The sequence below is a fragment of the Ursus maritimus genome, unplaced genomic scaffold (genome assembly GCF_017311325.1).
Source record: "Ursus maritimus isolate PB19 unplaced genomic scaffold, ASM1731132v1 scaffold_5, whole genome shotgun sequence".
Taxonomy (NCBI): domain Eukaryota; kingdom Metazoa; phylum Chordata; class Mammalia; order Carnivora; family Ursidae; genus Ursus; species Ursus maritimus.
Window position 1 is genome coordinate 79335022 of NW_024426663.1, and position 10657 is coordinate 79345678.

Consider the following 10657-nt stretch of genomic DNA (forward strand, 5'->3'; position numbering starts at 1 on the left):
CGGTTTTCCTGGGGAATTCTACCAAACATTCAAAGAAGAAATAATATCTGTTCTCCTAAAGCTATTTCAAAAAATAGAAACAGAGGGAAAGCTACCAAACTCATTCTATGAGGCCAATATTACCTTGATCCACAAACCAGGCAAAGACCCCATCAAAAAGGAGAATTACGGACCGATTTCCCTAATGAATATGGATGCCAAAATCCTCAAAAAGATCCTAGCTAATATATCCAACAGTACATTAAAAGGATTATACATCATGACCAAGTGGGATTCATCCCTGAGATGCAAGGGTGGTTCAACATTCACAAATCTACCAGTGTCTTGGATTTTATCCAGAAAGAGAAATTTAAAAATCATATGATTCTCTCAATAGATGCAGAAAAAGCATTTGACAAAATACAGCATCCTTTCCTGATTAAAACCCTTCAGAGTGTAGGAATAGAAGGTACATTTCTCAATCTCATAAAAGCCATCTATGAAAAGCCTACTGCAAATATTATTCTCAATGGGGAAAAGCTGGAAGCCTTTCCCTTAAGATCAGGAACATGACAAGGATGCCCACTCTCGCCACTATTATTCAACATAGTACTAGAAGTCCTTGCAACAGCAATCAGACAACAAAAAGGGATCAAAGGTATCCAAATCAGCAAAGAAGAAGTCAAAATGTCTCTCTTCGCAGATGACATGATACTCTATATGGAAAACCCAAAAGAAGCCACTCCCAAACTATTAGAAGTTATAGAGCCATTCAGTAATGTGGCGGGATAAAAAAAAATCAATGTTCAGAAATCATTTGCATTGCTATACACAAATAATGAGACTGAAGAAAAAGAAATTAGGGAATCCATTCCATTTACAATAGCACCAAAAACCTTACATTACCTTGGAATTAACTTAACCAGAGATGAAAAGGACCTATATTCTAGAAACTATAAGTCACTCTTGAAAGACATTGAAGAAGACACAAAAAGATGGAAAAATATTCCATGCTCATGGATCGGAAGAATTAACATCGTTAAAATGTCCATGCTACCCAGAGCAATCTACACTTTCAATGCTATCCCCATCAAAATACCCAGGACATTTTTCAAAGACCTGGAACAAATAGTCCTTAAATTTGTATCGAACCAAAAAAGGCCCCGAATCCCTAAAGAACTGTTGAAAAGGAAAAACAAAGCTGGAGGCATCACAATGCCGGATTTCGAGTTGTACTACAAAGCTGTGATCACAAATACAGCATCGTACTGATGCAAAAACAGACACATAGACCAATGGAACAGAATTGAGAACCCAAAAACGGACCCTCAGCTCTTTGGGCAACTGATCTTTGATAAAGTAGGAAAAAAAATCCAGTGGAAAAAAGACAGTCTCTTCAATAAATGGTGCTTGGAAAATTGGACAGCTACATGCAAAAGAATGAAACTTGACCACTCTCTAACACCATGCACAAAAATAAACTACAAATGGATGAGAGACCTCGATGTGAGACAGGAATCCATCAAAATCCTAGAGGAGAGCATTGGCAGCAACCTGTACGACATTGGCCACAACAATCTTTTTCACGACACATCTCCAAAGGCAAGAGAAACAAAAGATAAAATGAACATGTGGGACTTCATCAAGATAAAAAGCTTCTGCACAGCCAAGGAAACAATCAGAAAAACTAAGAGGCAGCCCAAGGAATGGGAGAAGATATTTCCAAATGCCACTACAGATAAAAGACTGGTATGAAAGATCTACAAAAATCTTCTCTAACTCAATACACAAGAAACAAATAAACAAATCATAAAATGGGCAGAAGATATGAACAGACACTTTTCCAATGAAGACATACAAATGGCTAACAGACACATGAAAAAATGTTCAAAATCATTAGCCATCAGGGAAATTCAAATCAAAACCACACTAAGAGACCACCTTATGTCAGTTAGAATGGCAAAAAGTGACAAGGCAAGAAACAACAATTGCATAGCAGCATTGTCCACAATAGCTAAATTGTGGAAGGAACCGAGCTGCCCTTCAACAGATGACTGGATTAAGAAGTTGTGGTCCATATATACAATGGAATATTACTCAGCTATCAGAAAGAACGAGTTCTCAACATTTGCTGCAATATGGACAGCACTGGAGGAGATAATGCTAAGTGAAATAAGACAAGCAGAGAAAGACAATTATCATATGATTTCTCTCATCTATGGAACATAAGAAGTAGGAAGATCAGTAGGGGAAGAAAGGGATAAGGAAACGGGGGGTAATCAGAAGGGGGAATGAAGCATGAGAGACTATGGACTCTGAGAAAGAAACTGAGAGCTTCAGAGGGGAGGGGGGTGGGGGAATGGGATAGCCTGGTGATGGGTAGTAAGGAGGGCACATATTGGATGGTGCATTGGGTGTTATACGCAACTAATGAATCATTGAACTTTACATCAGAAACCAGGGATGTAGTGTATGGTGACTAACATAATATAATAAAAAAACACTAAAAAAAAAAAAATTCTTGCACCCTGAGATCATGAGGTGAGCCAAATGAAGATGCTTGAACAACTGAGCCATCTGGGTGCCTCAATAATTGTAAATATTTTTGAATTAAGTAGTGTGTTCAAACAATTTAATTTTAATCTAATGAGTAAAAAAAATGAGAAGCTTGATGGTGAAAGTGCCGTTGCTCTCAGTACATGTGTGAGTCATAAATCATAGACCTCTGTGCTTCAAAGCTCCTTGGGAAAGAGAACACTCCTAGTTCAAGCCAGAGAACAGAGATTTAAAGTAAAGAGAGATGGAAGTAAAACAATTCAAATACATTCTTCTTATAATAGAAACAATGAATGCATGAGAACACTCAAATGTTGAAAGTAAAAAGGGACAAAATTTAAATAGGCTAATTGAGAGAAATCTAAATTAACCACATGAGAAATATGAGTCAAAAACTTGCACCTGTAGTGGAGAGGCTACTATAATAATGAAAGAAAAATGTTCGTGGTAAATTGATAGGAGTTACATTAAATGTGTAGGGTGTCTTGGGTTGTCGAGACATTTTAACAATGTTTGTTCTTCCAATCCATGAACGTGGGATGTTTTTCCATTTTTTTATTTCTTCTTCAATTTCTTTCATAAGTATTCTACAGTTTTCCAAGTACAGATCTTTTACCACTTTGGTTAGGTTTATTCCTAGGAATCTTATGGATTTTGGGTGCAATTGTAAGTGGGATCGATTCCTTGATTTCTTTTTCTATTGCTTCATTATTGGTGTATAGAAAGGCAACAGATTTCTGTACATTGATTTTATATCCTGTGACTTTGCTGAATTCATGTATTAGTTCTAGCCATTTTTTGGTGGAGTTTTTCAGGTTTCCTACATGGAGTATCTTGTTGTGTGTGAATACTGAAAGTTTGACTTCTTCGTTGTTGATTTAGATGCATTTCAGTTGTTTTTGTTTTCTGATTGCTGTGGGTAGGACTTCCTGTTCTATGTCAAATTACTGTGGTGAGAGTGGACATCTCTGTCTTGTTCCTGACCAGGAGAGGAACAACTCCCAGTTTTTTCACGCTGAGGATGATATCAGCTGTTGGACTTTAGTATATGGCCTTTATGATATTTAGGTGTGTTCTGCCTCTCCATACTTTGTGGAGGTTTTGCTTTTTTTTTTTTTTTATCAAGAATGGACATGGATAGACTTCGAGTGTATTATGCTAAGTGAAATAATTCAGTGAGAGAAAGACAAATACCATATAATTTCATGCATGTGTGGAATTTAAAAATCAAATCAGATGAACATATGGTTTGGGGGGGGAAGAAAAGTAGAAAGAGAGAGGAAAACCCCATAAGTGACTTTTAATGATCGAGAAGAAACTAAGGGTTGATGGAGGGCAGTGGTTGGGGGATGGGCTAGATGGGTGATAAGTATTAAGGAGGGCATTTGTTGTGAAGAGCACTGGGTATGTAAGTGATGAGTTACTAAATTCTATGCCTGAAACAAATATTGCATTGTATGGTAACTAACTGGGATTTAAATAAAAATTTGGAAACAACATAATGATGGAAAGTTAAATTCACTTAGAGGAAATATCTGTGCTCACATTTTGTACGATGAAAAGAGTAACTCCATAAAAGCTTAGTGTTTTCAGAATCTGTGTGAACTTAACTGACCATAAATTTACAGAGACTGCTGTACAAATAAAGATGTTATATTTGAACCCAATGGTAATGATGAATCAAACACTTATAATATATGCAGAAAAAATAAAGGGAAAGAACTCCAAGTATAACCAAAAGAAAATCATCAAACCACAAAAGAAGAGACCAAGAAAATAAGAGGACAGGGAAGAACTGCAAAAACAACCAGAAAACAATGAAAAAAACAGCCATAAGTACTGGCCTATCAATACTTACCTTAAGTGTAAATGTACTAAATCCTCCATTCAAATAATATGGGGTGCTCGAAGGATATGAAAAAACAAGACCCATCCATACGTTGCCTATAAAAGACTCATTTCAGATCCAAATGACACATAGAGTTTGAAAGTGGAGAGCTGGAGGAGTCCAAGATGGCTGAGGAGCAGGAGACTTAAGTTTTGTCTGGTCCCAGGAATTCAGCTAGATAGCTATCAGACCATTCTGAACACCTACAAACTCAACTGGAGAATGCAGAAAAGAATAGCAGCAACTCTATGAACAGAAAAGCGACCACTTTCTGCAAGGAACCCAGTTTAAAACAGGAGTTGAGCTCCAGCTCGGTGTTCCAAGATGGCAGAGGAGCAGGAGACCTAAAGTTCGTCTGGTCCCAGGAATTCAGTGAGAGAGCTACCAAACCATTCTGAATACCTATGAACACAACTGGAGAATGAAGAAAAGAGTAGCAGAAACTCTATGAACAGAAAAGCGACCACTTTCTGCAAGGAGGAGAAAAGATGGTGGAGGAGTAGGAGACCCTTTCTCAGCTGGTCCTGAGTTGAGTTGGATATCTACCAGACCATCCTGAAAACCCATGGAATCAGCCTGAGATGCAGGAAGATACACCTGGATCTCTACAAACGAACATCTCCAGCACTGAGTATTGAGGTACAAAATGGGGAGCTGTGAATCCGCCCGCAGATATAGGAAGATAAATGGAAGGGGGAGGGAGCCTCCGCACTGGGGCACTGGGAAGCACTAGCCCCCTGTGCTGGGGAGCGGGTCGGACTCACGGACAGGCACTGGCGAGAGAGCAGACTGAGACAGTGAGCCTGGGAATGCACACAACCAGACTGAAAAGCGGAGCTCCGGAGTGCTCACCGGAACTGGATTAAATCCAGGAGCTCAGGAGCGTGCGTGTGTCCAAACTGAAAACAGGAGTTCCGGACCACACACTCAAACTAGACTGAAACCGAGAGCTCGGGAGTGCGCGCATGACCAGACTGAAAACTGGCGCTCCGGAGAGCATGCGAACCATACTGGAACAGGGAGCTCAGGAGCACGGGAGTGCGCACGGGAACCAGGGGCGGTGGGCGGTGTTAGAAGCATGGGACAGAGATGAGCCGGCCCTGGAAGTGAGGGCTGGGACACAGGCTGTGGGGCGCACATCCCGGGTTGCTGCAGGGTTTTTAGCAGCATTGATAGAAACAGAGTTAAAGTGGCAAAGAGACCTCAGTGGAGAGTGAACTATGATCTCTCGGCTCTGAGACAGAGGCTAGGATACGGCCACTGCTGCTCTGACTCTCAGAAGAGGCACAGAAAACCGCCAGGGAAAGCTGCCAGAGAAGAAAATCCTGAAAATACCAGCTCACATTGTGCCCATCCCCTCCCCGCTCGAAGGGGATGGGGCAACTCTACCCAAACAGGTTTCCTAAATATCAGCGCAGCAGGCCCCTCACCCAGAAGGCAGGCTGAAAAATCAGGAAGCCGACATCCTTAAGGTCCCTATAAAACAAGTGCATACTGCCTGTGTCCTGGTCAATAACTTGGGCTCTGGGCATCCCCACAACCTCTCCTCATCAGAATGGTGAGAAGGAGAAATCCCTCTCAGCAAAGAAAAGATAATGAGTCTGTGCCCTCTGCCACAGAAATGATGGATGTGGATATAAACAAATTGTCAGAAATGGAGTTCAAAAAAACAATGGTCAAAATGTGTAGGCTTGAAAAAACTATTAATGAAAATATTAACAAGAATATAGAATCTCTAAGGGCAGAAATGAGAGCGAATCTGGCAGAAATTAAAAATGCTATGAATCAAATGCAGTCTAAACTAGATGCTCTGACAGTCAGGGTAAATGAGGCAGAAGACGAATTAGTGAATTAGAGGATGGGATGGTAGAAGAGAAAGTTAAAACAGAAAATTGCCTCAAAAAATCCAACCTCAAGAATGTAGATTACTGGAGATTACTGACTCAATGAAACGTTCCAATGTCAGAATCATTGGCATCCCCGAGGGGGTGGAGAAAGAGAGAGGTCTAGAAGAGATATTTGAACAAATTGTAGCTGAGAACTTCCCTAATCTGGCAAAGGAAACAAGCATTCGTGTCCAGGAAGCAGAGAGGACCCCTCCCAAGGTCAGTGAGAACAGACCTACACCACATCACGTCATAGTGCATTTTGCAAGTGTTAGATCCAAGGATACAGTCTTGAAAGTGGCCAGGGGGAAGAAAATCCTTACGTATAGAGGGAAAAATATCAGAATAACGTCAGACCTGTCTACAGAGACCTGGCAGGCTAGGAGGAGTTGGCAGGGTATTTTCAAAGCTCTATCTGAGAAGAGCATGCAGCCAAGGATCCTTTATCCAGCAAGCCTGTCATTCAGAATTGATGGAGAGATAAGGACCTTCCAGGATCGGCAGAATCTGAAGGAATTTGTAACCACCAAACCAGCCCTACAGGAGATATTAAGGGGGATTCTATATAAGTACAGAGTGATACAGAACAGAAATTTACAATCTATAGAAACAAAGACGTTACAGGCAACATGACATCATTAAAATCATATCCTTCAATAATCACTCTCAATGTGAATGGTCTAAATGCTCCCATAACGCCACAGAGTTGCAGATTGGATAAAAAGACATGACCCACCAATTTGCTGTCTGCAAGAGACTCATTTTGAACCTAAGATACAACCAGACTGAATGTGAAGGGATGGAAAACCATTTTTCATGCCAATGGACCTAGAAGAAAGCTGGGGTAGCAATTCTCATATCAGACAGATTAGATTTTAAACTAAACACTGTAGTGAGAGATATAAAAGGACACTATATTATTTTTAAAGGATGTATCCAACAAGTGGATATGACAATTATAAATATCTATGCCCCCAACAGGGGAGCAGCTAGATACACAAGCCAACACTTACCAGAATAAAGGGACATATAGATAATAATACATTAATAGTAGGGGACCTCAACACTCCTCTCTCAGGAATAGACAGATCACCTAAGCAGAAAATCAACAAAGAAACAGGAGCTTTGAATGACATACTGGAACAGATGGACCTCATAGATATATATAGAACACTAAACCCCAGAACAACAGAATACTCATTCTTTTCTAAGGCACATGGAACTTTCTGCAGAATAGACCATATACTGGGTCACAAAACACATCTTAACTGATACCAAAAGACTGACATTATTCCCTGCATATTCTCAGACCACAATGCTTTGAAAGTGGAACTCAATCACAAGGAAAAATTTGGAAGAAACTCAAACACTTGGAAACTAAGAACCATCCTGCCCAAAAATGATTGGGTAAACCAGGATTTTAAAAATCAGTTTAAAGAATTTCTGGAGACCAATGAGAATGAAAACACATCAGTCCAAAACCTGTGGGACACTGCAAAGTTGGTCCTAAGGGGAAAATACATAGCCATCCAAGGCTCACTCAAAAGAATAGAAAAATCTAAAATGCAGTTTTTATATTCTCACCTCAAGAAGCTGGAGCTGGAACAGAAGAGGTGGCCTAACCCACGCAAGAGAAGGCAGGTGATAACGATTAGAACAGAGATCAATGAATTAGAAACCAGGAGCACAGTAGAGCAGATCAACAGAACTAGAAGTTGCTGCTTTGAAAGAATCAATAAGATTGATAAGCCACTGGCAAGACTTATTCAAAGGAATAGAGAAAGGACCCAATTTAATAAAATTATGAATGAAAGGGGAGAGATCACAACCAACACCAATGAAATAGGAAGGATCATTAGAAACTTTTATCGACAGCTTTATGCCAATAAATTGAACAATCTGGAAGAAATGGATGCCTTCCTGGAAGCCTATAAACTACCAAGACTGAAACAGGAAGAAATTGATTATTTAAAGAGACCAATTAATTATGAAGAGATTGATGCAGTGATCACAAACCTCCCCAAAACAAGAGTCCAGGGCCTGACGGATTCCCTGGGGAATTCTATGAAACTTTCAATGAAGAAATAATACCTATTCTCCTGAAGCTGTTTCAAAAAATAGAAACAGAAAGAAAACTACCAACTACCTCATTCTATGAGACTATTATTACCTTCATCCCCAAACCAGGCAAAGATCCCATCAAAAAGGACAATTACAAACCGATTTCCCTGATGGATATGGATGCCAAAATTCTCAACAAGATCCTAGCTAATAGGATCCAAAAGTACATTAAAATGATTATCCATCAAGACCAAGTGGGATTCATCCCTGGGATGCAAGGGTGGTTCAACATTCACAAATCAATCAGTGTGATAGATCATATCAACAAGAAAAGAGTCAAGAACCACATGATCCTCTCAATTGATGCAGAAAAAGCATTTGACAAAATACAGCATCCTTTCCTGATTAAACCATTCAGAGTGTTGGGATAGAGGGTAGATTCCTCAATCTCATAAAAACCATCTATGAAAAGCCTACAGTGAATATCATTCTCAATGGGGAAAAGCTGAAAGCCTTTCCCTTAAGTTCATGCAAACGACAAGGATGTCCACTCTCACCATTATTATTCAACATAGTACTAGAAGTCCTTGCAACAGCGATCAGACAACAAAAAGTGATAAAAGGTATCCAAATCGGCAAAGAAGTCAAAATGTCTCTCTTCGCAGATGACATGATACTCTATATGGAAAACCCAAACGACTCCACCCCCAAACTACTAGAACTTATAGAACAATTCAGTAATGTGTTGGGATACAAAATCAATGCTCAGAAATCAGTTGTGCTTATATACATGAACAATGAGACTGAAGAAAGAGAAATTAGGGAATCCATACCATTTATAATAGCACCAAAAATATACATTATCTCGGAATTAACTTAAGCAGAGATGTAAAGGATCTATATTCTAGAAACTACAAATCACTCTTGAAAGACACTGAAGAAGACACAAAAAGATGGAAAAATATTCCACGCTCATGGATTGGAAGAATTAACATAGTTAAAATGTCCATGCTACACAGAGCAATCTACACTTTCAGTGCCATCCCTGTCAAAATACCAATGACATTTTTCAAAGAACTGGAACAAACAGCCCTTAAATTTGTGTTGAACCAGAAAAGACTCCGAATCGCCAAGGAATTGTTGAGAAGTAACAACACAGCTGGGGGCATCACGTTGAGAGATTTCAAGCTATACTACAAAGCTGTGATCACAAAGACAGCATGGTACTGGCACAAAAACAGACACATCGACAAATGGAACAAAATAGAGAATCCAGAAATGGACCCTCGCCTCTTTGGGCAATTGATCTTTGACAAAGCAAGAAAAAACATCCAGTGGAAAAAAGACAGTCTCTTCAATAAATGGTGCTGGGAAAATTGGACAGCTATATGCAAAAGAATGAAACTTGACCACTCTCTCACACCACCCCGAAAGGTAAACTCCAAATGGATGAAAGACCTCGATGTGAGACAGGAATCCATCAAAATCCTAGAGGAGAGTATAAGCAGCAACCTCTATGACATCGGCCACAGCAACCTTTTTCATGACACATCTCCAAAGGCAAGAGAAACAAAAGATAAAATGAACTTGTGGGACTTCATCAAGATAAAAAGCTTCTGCACAGCCAAGGAAACAGTCAGAAAAACTAAGAGGCAGCCCACGGAATGGGAGAATATATTTCCAAATGCCACTACAGATAAAAGACTGGTATCCAAGATCTACAAAGAACTTCTCAAACTCAATACACAAGAAACAAATAAAAAAATCATAAAATGGGAAGAAGATATGAACAGACACTTTTCCAAAGAAGTCATACAAATGGCTAACAGACACATGAAAAAATGCTCAACATCATTAGCCATCAGGGAAATTTAAATCAAAACCACCATTAGATACCACCTTATGCCAGTTAGAATGGCAAAAATGGACAAGGCAGGAAACAACAAATGTTGGAGAGGATGTGGAGAAAGGGGATCCCTCTTACACTGTTGGTGGGAATGCAAGTTGGTGCAGCCAGTTTGGAAAACAGTGTGGAGGTCCCTTAAAAAGTTAAAAATTGAACTACCTTATGATCTAGCCATTGCACTACTGGGTATTTACCCCAAAGATACAGAGGAGGGAGTTAAGATGGCGGAGGAGTAGGGGACCCCTTTTTCAGCCGGTCCCCTGAGTCGAGCTAGATAGGTACCAGACCAGCCTAAATAACCACGGAATCAGCCTGAGACGCAGGATGATGCATCTAGAACTCTACAAATGAACATCTCCAGCGCTGAGTATTGAGGTACGA